Source organism: Rhinichthys klamathensis, unplaced genomic scaffold (genome assembly GCF_029890125.1).
Source record: "Rhinichthys klamathensis goyatoka isolate OS25496 unplaced genomic scaffold, OSU_Roscu_1.1 h1tg000318l_1, whole genome shotgun sequence".
NCBI lineage: Eukaryota > Metazoa > Chordata > Actinopteri > Cypriniformes > Leuciscidae > Rhinichthys > Rhinichthys klamathensis.
Window position 1 is genome coordinate 1,223,008 of NW_026606834.1, and position 21,082 is coordinate 1,244,089.

Here is a 21,082-nt window from a genome sequence, read left to right on the forward strand (position 1 = left end):
GACAAAGAAATTAAATTATGACTTAAAAAGATGAAAATTATGAGTTATAAAGTAAAAATGTGGACATACTAAGTCATAATTATGAGTTAAAAGTTTAAATTATGACAAATCATAATTACAGTATGAGATAGTTTAAATTATGACATACTAAATCATAATTACAGTATGAGTTAAAAGTTGAAATTATGACATACTAAATCATAATTACAGTATGAGATAAAAGTTGAAATTATATCTAAAACAATTAAAATTATGACAAAAAAGTAAAAACTTACATACTAAGTGGAAATTATGATTTAAAAGTCATCATAATATGACAAGTTGAAATTATGACATATCATAATTATGAGAATTTTTTATGAGAGTTATAAAGTAAAAATGTGGACATACTAAGTCATAATTATAAGTTATAAAGTAAAAATGTGGACATACTAAGTCATAATTATGAGTTAAAAGTTTAAATTATGACATACTAAATCATAATTACAATATGAGATAAGTTGAAATTATGACATACTAAGTCATAAAAAGTTGAAATTCCTGCTTAGAAATTTATAATTATGACAAAAAACTAACATACTTAGTGGAAATTATGATTTAAAAAGACATACTACATCATAATTATGAGAACAAATGTTTAAATTATGACAAAATGTTCTTACAAAATGAATTATTACAAAAGTTGAAAATTATGAGATAAAAAGTCATCATTATGACATAAGTAGAAATTATGACACAATAAATCATAATTATGAGAAAAATGTTTAAATTATGACTTAAAAAGCTGAAAATTATGAGTTATAAAGTAAAAATGTGGACATACTAAGTCATAATTATGAGTTAAAAGTTTAAATTATGACAAATCATAATTACAGTATGAGATAGTTTAAATTATGACATACTAAATCATAATTACAGTATGAGATAAAAGTTGAAATTATGACATACTAAGTTGAAATTCTTGCTTAGAAATTTATAATTACGACAAAAAAGTCAAAACTAACATACTTAGTGGAAATTATGATTTAAAAAGACCTACTACATTCTACATACTACATCATTATGAGAAAAAATGTTTAAATTATGACTTAAAAAGTTGAAAACTATGAGAAAAAATACAAATTCTGACATACTAAGTCATATTTATGAGATAAAAGTTGAAATTATTAAAGTTAAAATGATGACATTAAAAATCTTAAATGATGACAATGATAATTATGAGAACATTTTTTTTAAGTCATAATTATGAGATTAAAAAAGAAATATTGACACATAAAATCATAATTATGAGCATTTTAAAAAAATTCTGATTTAAAATTATGAGATATTACAATATGAGCTTAGTTGAAATTATGACAAGATAAAAAAAATCTTAATATTCAGTAGCCTATTACTGATTTGACACTTTCAGATGAGAAGAAAACATGAACTGACTTGATCTGAGCCACGAGACTATATTGTTTCTGTAGAGCTGCTTTACAGCAGAATCAAATTTGTATCATAATTGACGAATTTTGCAACACTATTATTATCCTATACTGTGAACTGTCCAAATGAATCAAACTAAATCTATTTCAGACCTTTTTGCAAACCCGATTAGATCAATAGTGATTCGTTCGAAAATCACAACGTCTAATCAGCTGATAAACTGCTGAAATATGATCAGGGGAAATGATTATCAGTAATATTTCACTAGGACAGGACAGTATTTCACTGAGCACAAACACACATGAGACTTTCATGACACACACAATGACTTCAGTGTTGCTGGTTTCTTGCTGTCAAAAAAAAGTCTGAATCATGAAAATATTCTCATGCACACACAACAAACTGCATTGATGTGATTGTTTGTGAGAAAGCCAGTGTGGCCTGTCAATCATCTGTCAGTGTGCCGTCCTGCTGTTGTTTATGGCATTAGTGTTTGGAGAAGGTCTTGTGTCTGTGAAACGCAGACTTGTGAAATGTGTTCGCCGTCCAAACCCATTAATGGCAGAGCACTAGATGTGTGCGTCTCTTCCCTCCAGCCATGATGATGCTAAATCATTCATAACACTCATAATTCATCTGGCGTTCAGAACCTTCTACTTTGATTAGTGTACATGATCTCGGCCAATGCGGTTTAATAACACCAACAACAACGTTCACCAACAATAACACAGACATTAATGAGCAAACACATACAAGAGTATGACTTTCATTTCACTTTTAAATTATGACATACTTAAGTCATGATTATAAGATCTAAATTCACACACTAAATCATAATTGAGAAAGGCATATTAAGGCATAGAAAGTTGAAATTCTGACTTAAAAAGTTGTAATTATGAGATGAGTCAAAACTGACATACAAAGTCAAAATGATGACATAGAAAGTCAAAATTATGATTTAAAAAGACATACTAAGTCATAATTATGAGATTAAAAATTGAGATTATGACATACTAGATCATAAAAAGTTGAAATTCACACACTAAATTCACACACTAAATCATAATTGAGACATTATGACACACTAAGTAGCATAGAAAGTTGAAATTCTGACTTAAAAAGTTATAATTATGAGATAATTCAAAACTGACAAACAAAGTCGAAATGATGACATAGAAAGTCAAAATTATGATTTAAAAAGACATACTAAGTCATAATTATGAGATTAAAAGTTGAGATTATGACATACTAGATCATAAAAAATTGAAATTATGACATAAAAATCAAAACTGACGTATTAAGTTGAAATTATGACAAACCAAAATTATGATTTAAAAACTCATAATTATGAGATAAAATTTGAAATTATGACAGCCTACTAAAGATTTTTTTAATTATGACTTATAAAGTCAACAATTATGAGATAAAAAGTAATTATGACACACTAAGTCATAATTATGAGATACAAGTTGAGATTATGACATACTAGATCATAAAAAGTTGAAATTCACACACTAAATTCACACACTAAATCATAATTGAGAAAGGCATATTAAGGCATAGAAAGTTGAAATTCTGACTTAAAAAGTTATAATTATGAGATAATTCAAAACTGACAAACGAAGTCGAAATGATGACATAGAAAGTCAAAATTATGATTTAAAAAGACATACTAAATCATAATTATGAGATTAAAAATTGAGATTATGACATACTAGATCATAAAAAGTTGAAATTCACACACTAAATTCACACACTAAATCATAATTGAGAAATTATGACACACTATGTAGCATAGAAAGTTGAAATTCTGACTTAAAAAGTTATAATTATGAGATAATTCAAAACTGACAAACGAAGTCGAAATGATGACATAGAAAGTCAAAATCATGATTTAAAAAGACATACTAAGTCATAATTATGAGATTAAAAGTTGAGATTATGACATACTAGATCATAAAAAGTTGAAATTCACTAAATTCACACACTAAATCATAATTGAGAAAAGATGACACACTATGTAGCATAGAAAGTTGAAATTCTGACTTAAAAAGTTATAATTATGAGATAATTCAAAACTGACAAACGAAGTCGAAATGATGGCATAGAAAGTCAAAATCATGATTTAAAAAGACATACTAAGTCATAATTATGAGATTAAAAATTGAGATTATGACATACTAGATCATAAAAAGTTGAAATTCACACACTAAATCATAATTGAGAAAAGTTGACACACTAAGTAGCATAGAAAGTTGAAATTCTGACTTAAAAAGTTTATAATTATGAGATAATTCAAAACTGACAAACGAAGTCGAAATGATGACATAGAAAGTCAAAATTATGATTTAAAAAGACATACCAAGTCATAAATATGAGATTAAAAGTTGAGATTATGACATACCAGATCATAAAAAGTTGAAATTATGACATAAAAATCAAAACTGACATATTAAGTTGAAATTATGACAAGCCAAAATTATGATTTAAAAACTCATAATTATGCGATAAAAGTTGAAATTATGACAGCCTACTAAAGATTTTTTTAATGATGACTTAAAAAGTCAACAATTATGAGATAAAAAGTCATTATGACAGACTAAGTCATAATTATGAGATACAAGTTGAAATTATGACATACTAAATCATAATTGAGAATTTTTTTTAAATTATGACTTAAAATGTAAAAACATTATGAGATAAAAAGTAATAATTATGACATACTAAAACATAATTATGAGATAAGTCAAAAATGATGACATACCAAGTCATAATTATGATATTTTTAAAAAATCTATAAATTATGACACTGATAATTATGAAAAAAACTGAAATAATAAAATTGTCAAAATTATGAGATTTAAAAAAGCAAAATTGTGACCTACTAAATCATAATTTTGAGGATTTTTTAAAATTCTGACAAAAATGAGATAAAAAGTAAAAATGATGACATACTAAGTTATACTTATGACAAACTGAGTCATAATGGAGATAAAAGTTGAAATTATGACAAGTCATAATTATGAGATTAAAAAAATCGAAATTGACCATCATAATTTAGACAAGTTGAAATCATGACTTAAGACAAAAAATATGACATAAAAAGTCAAAACTATGACATACTAAGCCATAAACATGAGATTAAAGTTGAAATAACATACTAAATCATAATTATGAGAAAAAATATGAAATTATGACTTAAAAGGTGAAAATTCTGACATACTAAGTCAAAATTCTGACATAAAAAGTCGAAATTGTGATATAAAAAGTTATAACTATGACATAAAAAGTTGAAAATATGACTTTTTTCTTTCTTTTCTTTTCTTATGTGGCAGAAAATGCTTCTATAGCAAAGCTTTATGTAATGTAGTGTTAAAGTGTGTTTGACCCTTCGTAAAGAAGAGCGTCAGGCCTCAGAGATTGCTAAACACAGCTCATATCCTCTATAGCTGCCATATTTGCCCTGAAATCACACACACACACACACACATCATATTCCGTGGCTGCTGTGATTAAACACACTTTCACACAGATCCGCCTCAATGTGTGTTTGCTTTAAGCAGAGACTGAGGAAGGAGGGCTTTTCATTAATGAGTGTGTGATTGCAGTGACATTTATTCTGTGACTGTGGTTTGGAGCGCAGACACATGCGGTCGTTCTTGACACACACTTTCTCTCGCTGTCATTTAATTAACCTCGCCGCAGATTAAAATGTTACCTGCTTTTATCTCAAATGGGCTTTTTGATTGTTGATATATATGGATGTAAACTTAGCGTTTGCCCATCATGTTAAGACAATGCAATATGATATTTGGAGGAGTCGCTCCAAACCAGTGTGACTGACTTTCTTCTGTGAATGAAGATATTGTGAAGAACATTGAAAAACCAAACAACATTGGACCCCATTGACTTTCATTACATGGGGGAGGGAAAGATTTCTCAAAATATCTTCTTTTATGTTCTCAAAAAAAGGCTGAATTATAAAAATATTCTCATGCACACACAACAAATGCATTTACTAGATGAGTAAATGCGATAAAATAATATGTCAAAATGAAATGAATTTTTTCTTAAAACAAGCAAAATGATCTGCCAATGGAGTGAGAAACACAATCTTGTTTCCATTCGAATTAAGATTATTTTCTTGCCCCATTGGTATTTTACTACTTTAGTAAATGCATCTTGATTTAAGAATTTTTTCTGACTTAAAAAGTTATAATTATGAGATAATTCAAAACTAGGTAAGTCGAAATGATGACATAGAAAGTCAAAATTATGATTTAAAAAGACATACAAGTCATAATTGTACGGAAGCGTATTGCATTCACTTGAAGGAAAAAAAATGGTTAATTATCTCAGAATTACAAGATATTTTTTCATGAAAAAAAGTTTTTGCTCTGTTTTTCTGAATTAACGAGTTAATTATCTCAGAATTATGAGATACATTTTTCTTGAAAAACATTTTTTTCACTCTGAGTTACTCATAATTTTGAGATAATTAAGTCATTAATTCAGAAAAACAGAGCAAAAACATTTTTCCATGAAAAATTATCTCGTAATTCTGAGATAATTAACTCGTTAATTCAGGAAAACAGTCGATTTTTTTTCCTCAAGTGAATGCAATACGCTTCCGTATAATTGAGATAAAAGTTGAAATTATGACATACTAAGTCATAATTGAGAAAAAATGTAAATGATGACATACTAGACCATAAAAAGTTGAAATTTTGACTTAAAAAGTTATAATTATGACATAAAAACTGACGTATTAATTTGAAATTATGACGAGACAAAATTATGATTTAAAAAGTTATAATTATAAAATAAAAGTTGAAATTATGACAGCCTACTAAATCATAATTATGAGAAAAAAAATATTAAATGATGACTTAAAAAAAGTCAATAATTTTGAGATAAAAAGTAATTATGACACACTAAGTCATAATTATGAGACAAGTTGAAATTATGACACACTAAATCATAATTGAGAATTATTTAAAAATATTAAATGTGTAAATAGATATTTGGACTAGAAACAAGACAAAAATACTGAGAAAGAAAATAATTTTTTGGCAGTCTAAACATTAATTTTGATAAATCTTTCAGCATACAAGCCTTAATATCATCAGTCATTTTGCTTCTCCAGTAAATGTATCTTGTTTTAAGAATATTTAGACATTTCTGATGGAAAACGAGACAGAAACACTGAGGAAGAACATCATTTTTAACGACGTCTATAGTCACAGTAACTTATGATTATGTAACAGCCACACAGAATAATGCTGAATACATTCTTACGGCAACTTCATAAGCTCATCGCACAACTTTAGTTATTTCTCAGGTGGTTATTTCTTTCCTTTGCTTTTTTTTTTTTTTTTTGCTTATGCCCAACATTCTCTATTATTAAGCAGAAGTCTTGTGTGAATTGTCTTTAGCAGCATCTGCTGACCACGGTCTCAGGGTGGATGTGCTCAGCTGGAGGAAACGCATACACACTCCAGATGCTGTGTAAGCGAGAACGAGACATCTATCATGAGTGGCAGAGCACAGCAGACTGACTGACACCGGTCACACACACCTATAGTGAGCAAGATGATGTCACTTCTGGTCCCAAGAACCCCAAATGACACGCTATACAATTGTATGCACTTATAGTGTACACTAGGTACTTATGCACTATGTACTCAGTGTGTAATTTTGTCATTCACTGTCGGAGTCTGATAGCTCCTCCTCCTCTGCTACAGCTCCTCCTCCCTCTACTTTAACCCCTCCCCCTCTGCTACAGCTCCTCCTCCCTCTAGCTCCTCACCCTCTGCTACAGCTCCTCCTCCCTCTACTTTAGCTCCTCCTCCTCTGCTACAGCTCCTCCTCCCTCTACTTTAGCTCTTCCCCCTCTGCTACAGCTCCTCCTCCCTCTACTTTAGCTCCTCCTCCTCTGCTACAGCTCCTCCTCCCTCTACTTTAGCTCCTCCTCCTCTGCTACAGCTCCTCCTCCCTCTACTTTAGCTCTTCCCCCTCTGCTACAGCTCCTCCTCCCTCTACTTTAGCCCCTCCCCCTCTGCTACAGCCCCTCCTCCCTCTACTTTAGCTCTTCCCCCTCTGCTACAGCTCCTCCTCCCTCTCCTTTAGCTCCTCACCCTCTGCTACAGCCCCTCCTCCCTCTACTTTAGCTCCTCCTCCTCTGTTACAGCTCCTCCTCCCTCTACTTTAACCCCTCCCCCTCTGCTACAGCTCCTCCTCCCTCTACTTTAGCTCCTCCTCCTCTGCTACAGCTCCTCTTCCCTCTACTTTAGCTCCTCCTCCTCTGCTACAGCTCCTCCTCCCTCTACTTTAGCTCCTCCTCCTCTGCTACAGCTCCTCCTCCCTCTACTTTAGCTCTTCCCCCTCTGCTACAGCTCCTCCTCCCTCTACTTTAGCCCCTCCCCCTCTGCTACAGCCCCTCCTCCCTCTACTTTAGCTCTTCCCCCTCTGCTACAGCTCCTCCTCCCTCTACTTTAGCTCCTCCTCCTCTGCTACAGCTCCTCCTCCCTCTACTTTAGCTCCTCCCCCTCTGCTACAGCTCCTCTTTCCTCTACTTTAGCTCCTCCTCCCTCTACTTTAGCTCCTCCCCCTCTGCTACAGCTCCTCTTCCCTCTACTTTAGCCCCTCCCCCTCTGCTACAGCTCCTCCCCATCCGCTACGTGATTAACACTGCGACAGTCGAGTTCAGGAATTGACCTATCCGTAAGCCCCGCCCCCCTTTGTTACTGTTGCTATCTCGGACAAACAAATGGAGCTGTCTTAGAATGGCTACGTTTACATGTAACCAAATACTTCATTAGTAACCGCACTGACGGCTCAATCGGACTGAAAAGCCTTCATGTAAACACCTTAATCGATCCGATTGAGCTCGATCCGAATTAAATCCGAATTTGGGTTGTCGATCGGGTTTATTCCTTTTTTAATCCAATCGAGAGAACATGTAAACACAATGATTTTGTCTGTGGGAATTGATTGGATGGTTGTGGTTTGCTATTGGTGGATCTCATGTGAGTGACAGGTTGCCCCGCCCACATCATCAGAGAGGAGATGCTGCAAGAGGAAGTTATTCTGATTCAAGATTACCAGGAACATCAATTTAATATTACATTAAAAAAACAAGAATTGGCCATTTTTTATTTAATGGTGACTTTAACAGAAAATATAAAAGTAGTGCTAAAAGTAGTTCCTCCTCCACACACACAGATCTGCTACTAGACCAGTGTGTGAAACTGCTGACAGGACACATGTGATGGACAGACCGACGTCTCGCTGTGTGTGTGTGTGTGTGTGTGTGTGTGTGTGTGTGTGCGGCTGATGACCAGCTCAATATAAGAGCAGCGCGACTCAGAAAACTGAGTTTGGTCTCTCATCAGGAGAAAACAAGAGAGAGGACTGGAAAACATGTGAAACAATAACATACAGTCATACTAAACATTATTCAGACACCAGATATACTTTTTTATATCTTTTTACTAGTGTGTGCAGGACACTAGTTAATTTATGTAAGCGAGGAGAGCAAAATAAAGTAAACTGTGATATATTATACCCAAAAATTCTTCATACAGTGACCACCAGTAACATTTATAAAAATTTGGGAGCAAATATTATTTGACACTTTGAGCTGATTATGTTTTGCTGAAGTGTGTTTTCTGTAATTGCTAATGCTCTTTTTACACACACACTGAACAACATGAAGCATTGCTTGGTCACTGGTTGAGCTAAACTGGTATTATCTAATTGTGGAGTTACATTTAACAGCTGACAGATATTCAACATAATTCATGTGTGAGAGTCTAACAGAAGGACGGACAAAACCAGTGAAATATCCACTGATTTAATAACTCTGAGTTCTGCTCATATTTCATTACCACTTTCTAAACTTTAGCGAATAAACTGTGATAATGTGAGAAATGTTGAAGGTGTCTGAATACATTTAGGTTTGACTGTATGTATTACATACAAAATAACACCATGGATTCCAGTGAACAATGTGTAAATTAAACGAGTTAATACATAAATTAATGCTGTTTAATATATTGCTAAGGCATTCTGGGCGGTTGCAGAGATGTTAGTTATTATGGACTTTAAAGCAACACTAAGTGACTTTTCCTCTGCGGTCGCCCTACAGGTTGGAAGCGGAATTGTCCATTACCGCTGTGGTAAATACTTTAGCCTAGCGCAGCTACTGTCGCACACACACTCGCTGTTTATCCAGCGCCGGCTTTGGAATGAACGATGTCCACAGATAAGGTAGAGTATGTTGCATGATTTCATGAAAGTATGATGTATTGCGACATCAGAAACGAAGAAAAACAAAATAATGACCATTGTAACGCTTGACGTAAAGCAAGTCAAATTTGTAGTTTTCTTATGTCTCATTAGAACTACAGAAACGCGACCCGATCTGGCAATCTCACACAGCGTGGCTATAGCAGATATAGGACCGCAAAGCCAATCCAGAAGTGCCTTTCACCCTGTTACGACTTAATGAACCACTGAAACCATTTTGGAAACATTATTTTAAGGTAAAAAAAACTTACTTAGTGTTGCTTTAAGCAACAGCGACCAGAACGAACTAAACCGTAAACTGTTGTAGCCAAAGATCTCAAAAAATCTCTAAGCAAGAGGACGGCGTAACAGATTACTTAATCATTTGACAAAGTATATTTTATTTAAACAAAAAGCAAGAGAAGGGTCACTTTTGGGGTTCAACGATATACAGATAAAATTAAAATCACATTATTACGTCCCTACACTGTAAAAAAATTGCTGTAGTTATGCAGCTGTTTGCCAGTAACTTACTGTAGATTTAAATTGATGTATATTTACTGGCAACAGTTTGTTCAAAGTTAAATGAACATTAAACATTAACAAGTCTTTGTTTTTACAGAATAAAATGATAAAATAACAATCTAATGCAAAGCATTCTGGGAACCAGAAATCTTCATCAACCTTTTTCTGTTTTTTTCCTTCAGATTTTGGTTCCCAGAATGCTTTGCATGAGGCTGTTATTTTAGTTTTATTCTGTAAAGATAAAGACTTGTTAATGTTTAATGTTCATTTAACTTTGAACAAACTGTTGCCAGTAAATAACATCAATTTAAAACTACAGTAAGTTACTGGCAAACAGCTGCCAGAAATACTGTAATTTCTACAGATTTTTTTACAGTGTATGGTTTGTGTTTTGTTATATCTCTGTTGTTTTGTGTGTGTGCGTGTGTGTGTGTGTGTGTGTGTGTGTGTCTAGGAACGGCATTCTGCTTGGTTCCTATTGAACTCGCTTCATAAACGATGCACTTTACACAATTATTGAACTGAACTGAATCAACATTGAATTGTAGGCTATACTGAATAATTCAACTTTACAGCTGAAATGTGTTTGAATTGAATCTGTTCATTTTCTGTTTGTTATTGTGAAGCTGCTTTGAAACTATTTATACTGTATAAAAGCACTATAGAAATATAGTGCATTGACATTGCATTCAAGTTCTGTTATGGGTTTATGCATTCCCTGCGAATCAAACTCAGTTGTCAAGAAATATTAATATTAATATATATATTGTCCAGCTGTTCTTTTCTATATGTTCTCTGCTGGATCCGGGGAAATGTGCCTCAGTGTTGTTCAATGAAAGCCATTATACACAGATGCTAAACGAGTCCAACTTAAACAGAGAAAGTTCGTTAATGAATCACACTGAACTTTTTGATATGCACGTCTAAAGAAGGAATCAAACCAGCGAACTAGTCCTCCTTGTTATTGTTGATGAGTTCCTCCCGTGTTGAGCGAGGCAGAGATGACCCGTCTGTCGCTGCCATGGTAACGTCAGAATAAATCCTGCATGTTGCTCGCCAAGCACTGATATTTATAACCACCCTGAGCTTCATGTTAGATTGTTAACCTCTCACCACAACAGGATGTTATTAAAATCATGTAAAAATCCAGAGCCTCTAATTTCCGAGCACAGTTATGGACGTTTATTCAATGGTAAATCTGTTCACACACACACACACACACACACACACACACACACACACACACGTTGGTGCAACAGCATTATGAGGACTCTCCATAGGCGTAATGGTTTTTATACCGTAAAAACTATATATTCTATCCCCCTACACTGCCCCTATCCCTAAACCTACCCATCACAGGAGACATGCAGCATTTTTAATTTTTTAATAAAACATTGTTTTTTATGTTTTTTAAGCCATTTGATTTATGAGGACTTTTGAAATGTCCTCATAAACCACCCATAAGTTGTAATACCAGTGTAATACACATGTCATTATACAAATTTGTGTCCTCATAAATCACATAAACCAACTCACACTAACCCGACCCCTAAACCTATACCGACCCCTAAACCTGTGTGTGTGTGTGTGTGTGTGATGGGTAGGTTTAGGGGTCGGGTTAGTGTGTGTGTGATGGGTAGGTTTAGGGGTCGGGTTAGTGTGTGTGTGTGATGGGGTTAGGGTTAGGGTTAGGGTTAAATCTACCCATCACACACACACACACACACACACACACTAACCCGACCCCTAAACCTACCCATCACACACACACACTAACCCGACCCCTAAACCTACCCATCACACACACAGACTAACCCGACCCCTAAACCTACCCATCACACACACACACACTAACCCGACCCCTAAACCTACCCATCACACACACACACACACACTAACCCAACCCCTAAACCTATCCATCACACACACACACACTAACCCAACCCCTAAATCTACCCATCACACACACACACACTAACCCGACCCCTAAACCTACCCATCACACACACACACTAACCCGACCCCTAAACCTACCCATCACACACACACACTAACCCGACCCCTAAACCTACCCATCACACACACACACACACACCCACTAACCCGACCCCTAAACCTACCCATCACACACACACACACCTAGACATCAGATTGTTCATGTCAAAGCCGGTATGTGACGTGTGTTCATACGCACTCGCTGCTTCATGACAACATGACAGCTGACAGCACGACAGAAGCTCTTCCAGATGATTCCAGTTTGATTAAAAACATCTACAATCTGATTAAACTAACTCGCGTTTATCAGGCAAGTTTATGAGGAACTTTAGTTTCTCACAGTTATGTTCTATTTTAGCACAGGCATCCAGGTCGATTTTTCTACCTAATAAGATTGCACCGACTTTAGCAAATTAATAATCAAGAGCATCATAACTGGAACTTTAAAAGCAGCTCAGTCTCACTGTAGTGAAGAATAGCGTATACCGAAAAACACAACGTGAAACATGCAAACAGGGAACGTTCTGGCAAGTAATGTTCATCCAGTAACATTAATAGAATGTTCGTTCCAAGTTATCTAGTATTTAATAACGTTCTTAAAATGTCATTATCATTCATGGAACGTTTTCTCTGAAAAGTTCTATTTGGATTCTGAATTCTATTCTATTTTTAAGTTACTGCTTGTTTTAGAATGTTCATTCAAAATTCCCATAATGTTTGCAAAATGATTAAATAAAATGTTTACGTTAACGTCCCCTAACATTTAACTTTTAAAAAATATTTTGAAAATTCAGAACTTAAAGGGGCTGTATGTAGAATTAATAAACCCTTGTTATTAGCGACACCGGTGGCCGTTAGGTGAACTGCAGCAGCAGCAGATTATTATTATACTCATGTAACATACTACCGATATACTCACGGCTTTTTTGTTCTTTGTAGAAGTAAAAAGAAGTGTGAATTCCTTTACTGTAAATGAACATCCTGACACCGTGCACACGGCTGAGAGTGACGTTTAGATGAATATGTAAATATGTGCTTTCCTCTCAATAACAAAATAAACACTACGAAAACTACAGCGGTGAGAAACAGCAGTTCAGAAAGATCTGATCAAGAGATGTGGATGTGTGCAGCAGAACTGAGATTCACCAGATGAGCTCATTACAATTACACTGTTATTATAGTTTGAGTATAAAGTATATTTCAGATTAGACTATATATATATTTGCTTATGCGAGACTATAGTTTGAAAAAAAACCTTTTCTTTGCATGACACATTGACATTCCAGTACAGAATAACTCTTTCTGCATTATCCTGAACATTGTATAAGCATTATTTCATGTGTCATTGAACGGAAGAGAGGCTCTCGGGAGTGAGCATTATGATTTTCCATGAAAAAAAAAAAAATCATAAAAAAAAATCAGTCTACAGGTTTTCATAGACAACATGAAGTTATTTCTTATTTCAGGCGAAGTGTTGAACATGTTGGCACTTTCACAATGGAATATAAAAATATAAAAAAGGTGATTTTGACTTTTTATCTCACAATTCTGACATTTTTTCTTGTTTATATCTCAGACCCGTGCATTTATATTTCGCAAATCTGAAAAATTAAGTCAGAATTGCAAGATGTGAACTTGCAATTGCTTTGAAAAAGTCAGAAGTGTGAGATGGAAAGTCACAATTACCTTTTTTTATGCCATGGCGAAACAAGCTATTGTTTAAAGCAGCCGCACTGCGAACAATCACAGTAATAATGTCTCAAATGCTGTGATGTCCTCATTTAGCAGTTCAATTAAAATAAAAACGGCCTTAATATCTGTCTCTATATTAAGAGTATGATAGTAAGGTATACTTTAATTAAAGTCACGACTTGATTTCTTCCAGTTTTTCTCTTTCATTATAAATTGCCTTTTTCCCTCATTAACAAACACATTTGCTCATTAACAGTGATTGTGCAGCTCCAGTAATTACACTGAAACTCTTTAAGAGCACATGCACACACTATAAAAACACTTAAATGATCACGTGACGAACAAAAGATTTCATGAATCAAATGATAATGCCGAGGTTAAAGCCTCCTGAAATATAATCTACACATGATCAGGATCAGATGCATTAATGCGCTTGATCTTTCCTGATGCCTCGGTGTTACAGTGGATCTCAATGGAGCAGGACGTCATGCAAACGCTCAGATGCGTCCCTCTACATTGTTTGCCGTGACATTTGGGGCCAAAGCAATCCATGCCTTATTTTCTCAGCCTCAAAGACCAACAGTCCATTAGATCGATAGCGCAGAGATTTCCAGAGAGTCCCCGCGCGAGCGTAAATAGCCTATCACGCGCGCGCGAGAACGAGACGCGCTGTCAGTTCGCTGCGCGTCGCCGGGAGATTTGATGAGAGCAATCGGGCCTTTCCGTAATGCACGTGGGCAGCACAAAAGAAGCTTTACAGTAATTGTGAGTTATTAAAACGGGTAATCACCCCCCGAGCGCAATGAGGTGTAATGAACTTCACTGCTGGAACATCGTCCGGATCAGAAGCAGAAACTGATACGGCTCGTGTGTGTGAGAGACAGTCATCAGCTGTAACCCCAGAAGTGCGTTTTCCCCGATCGGCACTCAAAGGGAATCAAAACAGCATTGAGTTGAAAAGCTCATGTGCTGCCGCCCACCCGCGCGCGCCCACGCGCGTCCACCCACGACGCCTCTCAAACCCCACAATGCACTGCTTCCAGCAGTGGAGCGCGCAGGGACTGAGCTGAAGTGCTCAAGCGGAAAAACAGCGGGTCATCGTCACTATATAGAAGCTTATTTCCGATTATAGCTCGCAATCAGTGCCGGTCCTGGACTTCTAGAGGCCCTCAGCAAAACTTTGTTCCGGGGGGCCCTGTGAGTGTGTTCATAAAAACCCCAAATGACCCCCAAACCCCTTAATCTGTTCTTTCAGAGCAGCTTCACTGTCAACCAACAACAGTGAGTAGAAACGTTCAGTAATACAACACAATAGGACAAATACGACAGAAAAAAATATGAAATTAACAATTTAGCCTACTAATATTAATATTCTACAATACAGAAATTGAATAAAGTAATCAAATGTATAATAATAATAAAACAACTTTATGAATTAAATATAGGCTACACTGATTCAAAGTTACTAATGTAAACAGTGAATGATTCTCTAGATTAACATTAAAGACAGAGAGAGTTTATTAGGCTGCTGTCACTTTAAGACCGAATGCACAGACCTGATACACTCAAGCATTCAATTTCTTTCCTAGCTGTTTATGTTTACTGAATGACTAAAAAGCCCCTAAAATGGACATTTTGACATCTTTGTGTGTATTTCTCCGTTTAAGCGCATACCTGAAGCCCAAAAGTAGCCTGTCCTCGTCCATGTTTCTCTCCACCTCAGATCGCGCGGACAGAAGCCTCTCTTTCACAGCGAAATACGCTTTTACACGCGACGTCACATGAGTCATCTGATTTGGATGTTACGTATGGTATCATGTTTTTATAATTGTTGGAAGCCAAAATCAAAAACAAAACTAAAACACAGCCCTAAATCATACTTTGCGTATAGGGAGGACCGGTGTTCTGACGATTTGTGCTGCCTTGTCGAAAAATGCTACCGTAACGCGAATCGATCACAGAATGTCGATTAATATTGTATGAAATACAATTATAATACAATTCTAAGTTATGAGTAGCTACTGTATACTGTAGACTACTGTTTTTATTTTTAAAACGGTGTGAAAATTAAAAACTATCATCAAATATTCATCTTTGACTTGTCAAAGCACACTTTTCCTTAGTAACTGAAAATTTCAGTTATTATTGTTCATCTGGCTGACCGTACACATATTCATATGCTAGTTAGCATTTTTAAAGGGAAATTACAATATAACACATGAAAATGTACCTTTTGTTAAAAAAAACTGTGCGTCTGCACATGCGCATAACCATTAAGTAGCAAATCTCGATGGGTAGCATGAATCGTCAGAACACCGGCACTGCTCGCAATTTCTAGTAATAAACTAGTTAACATCTTGCAAATTTTACTTTTTTTCTCAGAATCTTGTGAAAAAAGTCACAATTAGCATTTTTTTTTTTATCCATAGTGGAGAATTATTTTATTTTATTAAAAAATTTTGCAAGACTGCAACTCTACAAGAAGATTTGGCAGATGTTAACTATTTAATAACTAGCAATTGCGAGATATAATCTCACAATTCTGAAAAGAAATTGTGAGATAAAAAGTCTCAATTAAGGCCTGCTCACACCAAGGATGATAACCTTAACGATAAAGATATAGGCTAGTTCTAAAAATCATTTAAAATATAAAAGAATAGCATACACAACCATAATGACAACAGCACATAATTTTTTTTCAGCTGATGATCGATAAAAACACTGACAGCCAATCAGAATCCATCCTGCTGTAAAGAGCTCGAGCATTTAAAGCGGCAGAGACAAAACTGCAGTGCGCTTATAATAAACAGAACGATATCATGCATTGTTGTGGACGCTGATAGAGTTTTTTATTTTGTGGCAGAAACGAGCTTCATAGATCATCGAGGGGGCAAAGGTCAATAATCAAAAGGTGCTCACGCGCCTCTGCTCGCACTATTAATGAACGTGATTCGTCATTTATGATTTAATTGGGACCATCTTTATTCATCAGCAAATTTCTGCTGGAGTATTAGAGGGCTCGAGAGGGATTGAGTCGTTTTAATTGCGAGTGAGCTGGCAACACAACACGAAACCATGCGGCGCGGGGGAAACGCAGCCAATATTTCATACATGCATCAGCACTTTACCCTATTTCTATGTATTGATGATTAAAAAAAGCTGATGACACCACTTTTCCCCCCCTCAATATTAGTATATATTTAATATGTTCCTATTTTGTTCTAGTGTGTGCATGCTAGCTGTTCTCACTATGGTTATGCAAATTCATGGATTTTTTTTAATCAAAGTCATTTAGAATGAGATAAAAACACACTAGTCAAGTCAAGTCACATTTATTTATTTCTATAGCGTCCAACAAGATTGTTTCAAAGCAGATTCACAATAGGAAAATAACAATGATGCAACCTTCACAAATATGAGAGAAATTCAAATTCTAAAAAGACAATATGTGTATTTACTCAGATCGCTTCAGTTCAGTTCAAAGTGAACCTAAAACACACTAGTACAAAAACAAAAGATGTCTTTTTTAAGTAGCCTAAATAGGGAAAAGTGGGGGAAACGCCTCCTTGGTAGGCTACGAATTTAATGTTTGCAAACAATCGAATAACTCTGGACATTTTTCACACTTGCATGGTTTATAACTTACAGTATGTCATAGTCACTGAAACTAACTATTCTAGACACATTTAACTTTTGTTTCACAGAAAAAATGACACCGTCCTGAAGGGGGGTGTTTTCTCCCACTCTTCTTCATCAGTGTGATTTTGAAGACTGAAACCAAAAGCGTTCAAACACCGAATGAGTTTATCTTATTGGAATAGTATAATCAGAGGAGCTGCACAAAAAGCGCTTTTGAAATGATAATGCGGACTGGAACAGAATGGAAATGATACACGTTTTGTATTGAACAAGGAAGCTTTTTTCCCCCCGAACGGATCGCTGAATGTCGTCAATGGGGAGCGTTTGAAAAGCGATACAACCTGTATTCATTGACAGGCAATTTGCACGAGCTTGAGGCGCGTTTAGCTTTACAAGCGACGTGAGACAGTGCCTTGTATTTTAGTGGTCGGTTTGTTCAACTCAGATCCATTAGGAGTGTTTTGACCATTAGGTTCCTGCGCTCAAGCTCTCTCTCTCTTTCTTTGTGGAAGAAAAATAGGCGGCAGGGGTTGGAAAGACAGAGGCGCCAAAAATAGAAGCCATTACTCCATTATTACAGCCTATCGTCTGTTGCTAGGCAATGGTATCAGATTAACACTAATTATCATTTTATCACACTTTCTTCTCTTCGACGTTCGCTCTTTCCTTGGCTCTCTCCTTCATTCCTCAGCAGAGCCGGAATCGCAAATAGGATCCTATGCATCGAAGTGCTGTCGGAAGCCTCTGAATCCATTAATCAACATATCTCGGTTCCGAGGCTTTTCATTCGCTGCCGTTATTACATGAGACTTAATGAATATTGGAGAAGCCAAAATCCAGCTAACATTCTCAGAACGTTCTGGCAAGGTTCTCTCAAAGTTATCAACAAACGCTCTAACGTTAATAGAATGTTCGTTCAAAGTCTTTAATAACGTTCTAAAAACGTCAGCACAAAAATGTTACTTATGCATCAGTCATCTAACATTTTGTAAACGTTACAACTTACTTGTTTCAAAACATTCAACATTCAAAGTTAAGGTCCCAATAATGTTTGTAAAATGATAAAATGGAACATTCTTTTAATGTTTTTGCTAACATTCTCTTCAACAATATATATCTTTTTTTAAACATTAAGGGGCCAAGCACAAAGAAGGCAATATAAGTCATGCCAACATGGCTGGAAGCATTAGACCAACTAACAATGAGCAATTAAAGACATATTTTTTGATTTTAGGCGAAATGGATGAAAAATACAGTCACTAGTAATTTGATTTAATGGTTTATCACTTTTGACCAATAGGTGGCGCTGTGACCAAATTGATGTGGTGTGGTCAGAGTAAGATGACTGACTGACATATGCAAAGTTTGGAGTCAATATGCTAAAAAGCATTGCAGAGATACAGTCCCAGTCATTTTAACATCATGCTATCAAATGTGTTATGCGGTAAACGAAAACAGTTTGGTCTATAAACACAAAATCCATTACTTTTTGCTGGCATGGTCTGAAGATGAAACGATTCGATTGTGGTGAAAATCAGACAAACGCTCTAGGAGGAGTTCGAAAAAGTAGGTTTTTAAAGAAAATCTAAATGGCGGACAGGAAGTTTGGGCGACTATGGTAAAATCAGCATATGTTCGCGGCATGACCCAAGGAATCTATTAAGACATTTACAATAGGCTAATTTAATCAAATTTTTGTTATTAGTTATTAGCATTTTTTGGGCATTTCTTTATAATTGTTGACCACAAGGTGGCGCTGCCCCAAAACTTTGAGTACGGTGCCGAGCGAGTTTCTTAAATATACGCAAATGTGTTCTTAAAATATAGCATTTTACGAAAAAAATTTAAAATGGCCGAGACGGGAAAATTGGGTATCGTTTGACTCTGCATGCTGCACCAAATCTAAAGAGACCAGTTTTGTGATTTTTGGCCAAACCGTTCAGAAGTTATAAGCAAAAATAGCCATTTTTCATATGTCCTCCTGACCACTAGGTGGCACTGTGTCGACACTTGGCAAGTAGCCTCAGGTCATGGCTGTCATAACACACACCAAGTTTGGTCAGAATACGCGAAAGCATTGCAGAAATATCTGTTATTCGAGAATGGTTTGACGAATCAACTTGAATTCCATAACTTTCCGATTAAATTTTCGTGAAAATCGGAAATGTTGGTTTTTCGGAAAATTTGAAATGGAATTGAATCATCATGATCCAAGGAATCAGGGGGAAAATATTTTGTTTCTATCCCTTAAAAAATTATTAACAAACTTGAGTGCAATTTTGGACAGTTGGTGGCGCTAGAGGGATTGAGATAGAGACTCCAAAATTGCTCAGACTGTCCTCTATTTGTGCCAAATTTCATAACTTTCCCGCAAGCGGTTCTATGGTCTATGGAAAACGGGAAAATAATAATAATAGGAATGCCAACGGATACAATAGGCGCCCAATACACACCTTTTGACCCCTAATAACGTGTCCATAACTTAATGAGAATGTTATCAAAATGATCTTCGATGATATTATTGTTAGCTGGGACTGGCAAAAGCCGAACGCACCTCTATGTTCTCGCTCTTGGAACGTCGATGGAAACGCACCATCTGGAAAAGGAAAGATATAAAACCACAGCCAAATCCAACAATCCTGTACGCACATATGAAGACTTCCAGCTCTTTTTAATCAGACTCGTTCGCATGACTGACATTCACTTTCGTCGTCTCTTGGCAAAAGTACAGCGAAAGCCGTTTTGTTCTTTGAGAACAGATTTCGCTGCTAATTAACAGACACGTATGAGGTGGTGTTTAGGAAGCGCCCTACATTGAGCCGGTGACGGCGTCTGAAAACACCTTCGTCTCGGTTTCTGCAGTGATTTATTCCTGTGGATCTCTGGCGCGCGTGTAGGCCGAAGCTCGAGGGCACGAGCGCATTGTTCCAAACCTGCCCATTGTTTCTGAGCTCAGGGCCAGTAATGAGGGACCGTGGAGGAGCCGAGCGCTGCGCTGCTGTCAGAGTGAAGAATGCACACACACACACACACACACACACACACACACACACACACACACACACACACACACATCTATAAATGAGGGGATATATGTCTGGTTAATTAGAGGTACTGACCCTGTGTTGCTTTAATACACATCCTCTATTAGTCAGAGTAAATTATTCATACTACTGTCTGAACATTAAACCGGTTTAACCTGTGATATATGTTTCTCACTGCAAAACATTGTTACATCTTTCATAGTTTTCAGAATATGTTGGCACAGACATCTTTGGCTTGCTCATTTGGGGTTTAAAAGACACTTAATATTAGAAGTATTATTGATTTGACTGACACTCAGTGAGAACAAAACCAGAACTGAATAATGACACTTCTGTAGAGCTGCTTGGTTGAATTTCTATATATATATATATAGAATATGGTGCAAAAGTTCATTTATTTCAGTAATTCAACTGAAAAGATGAAACTAATATATATTATATAGACTCATTACATGCAAAGTGAGATATTT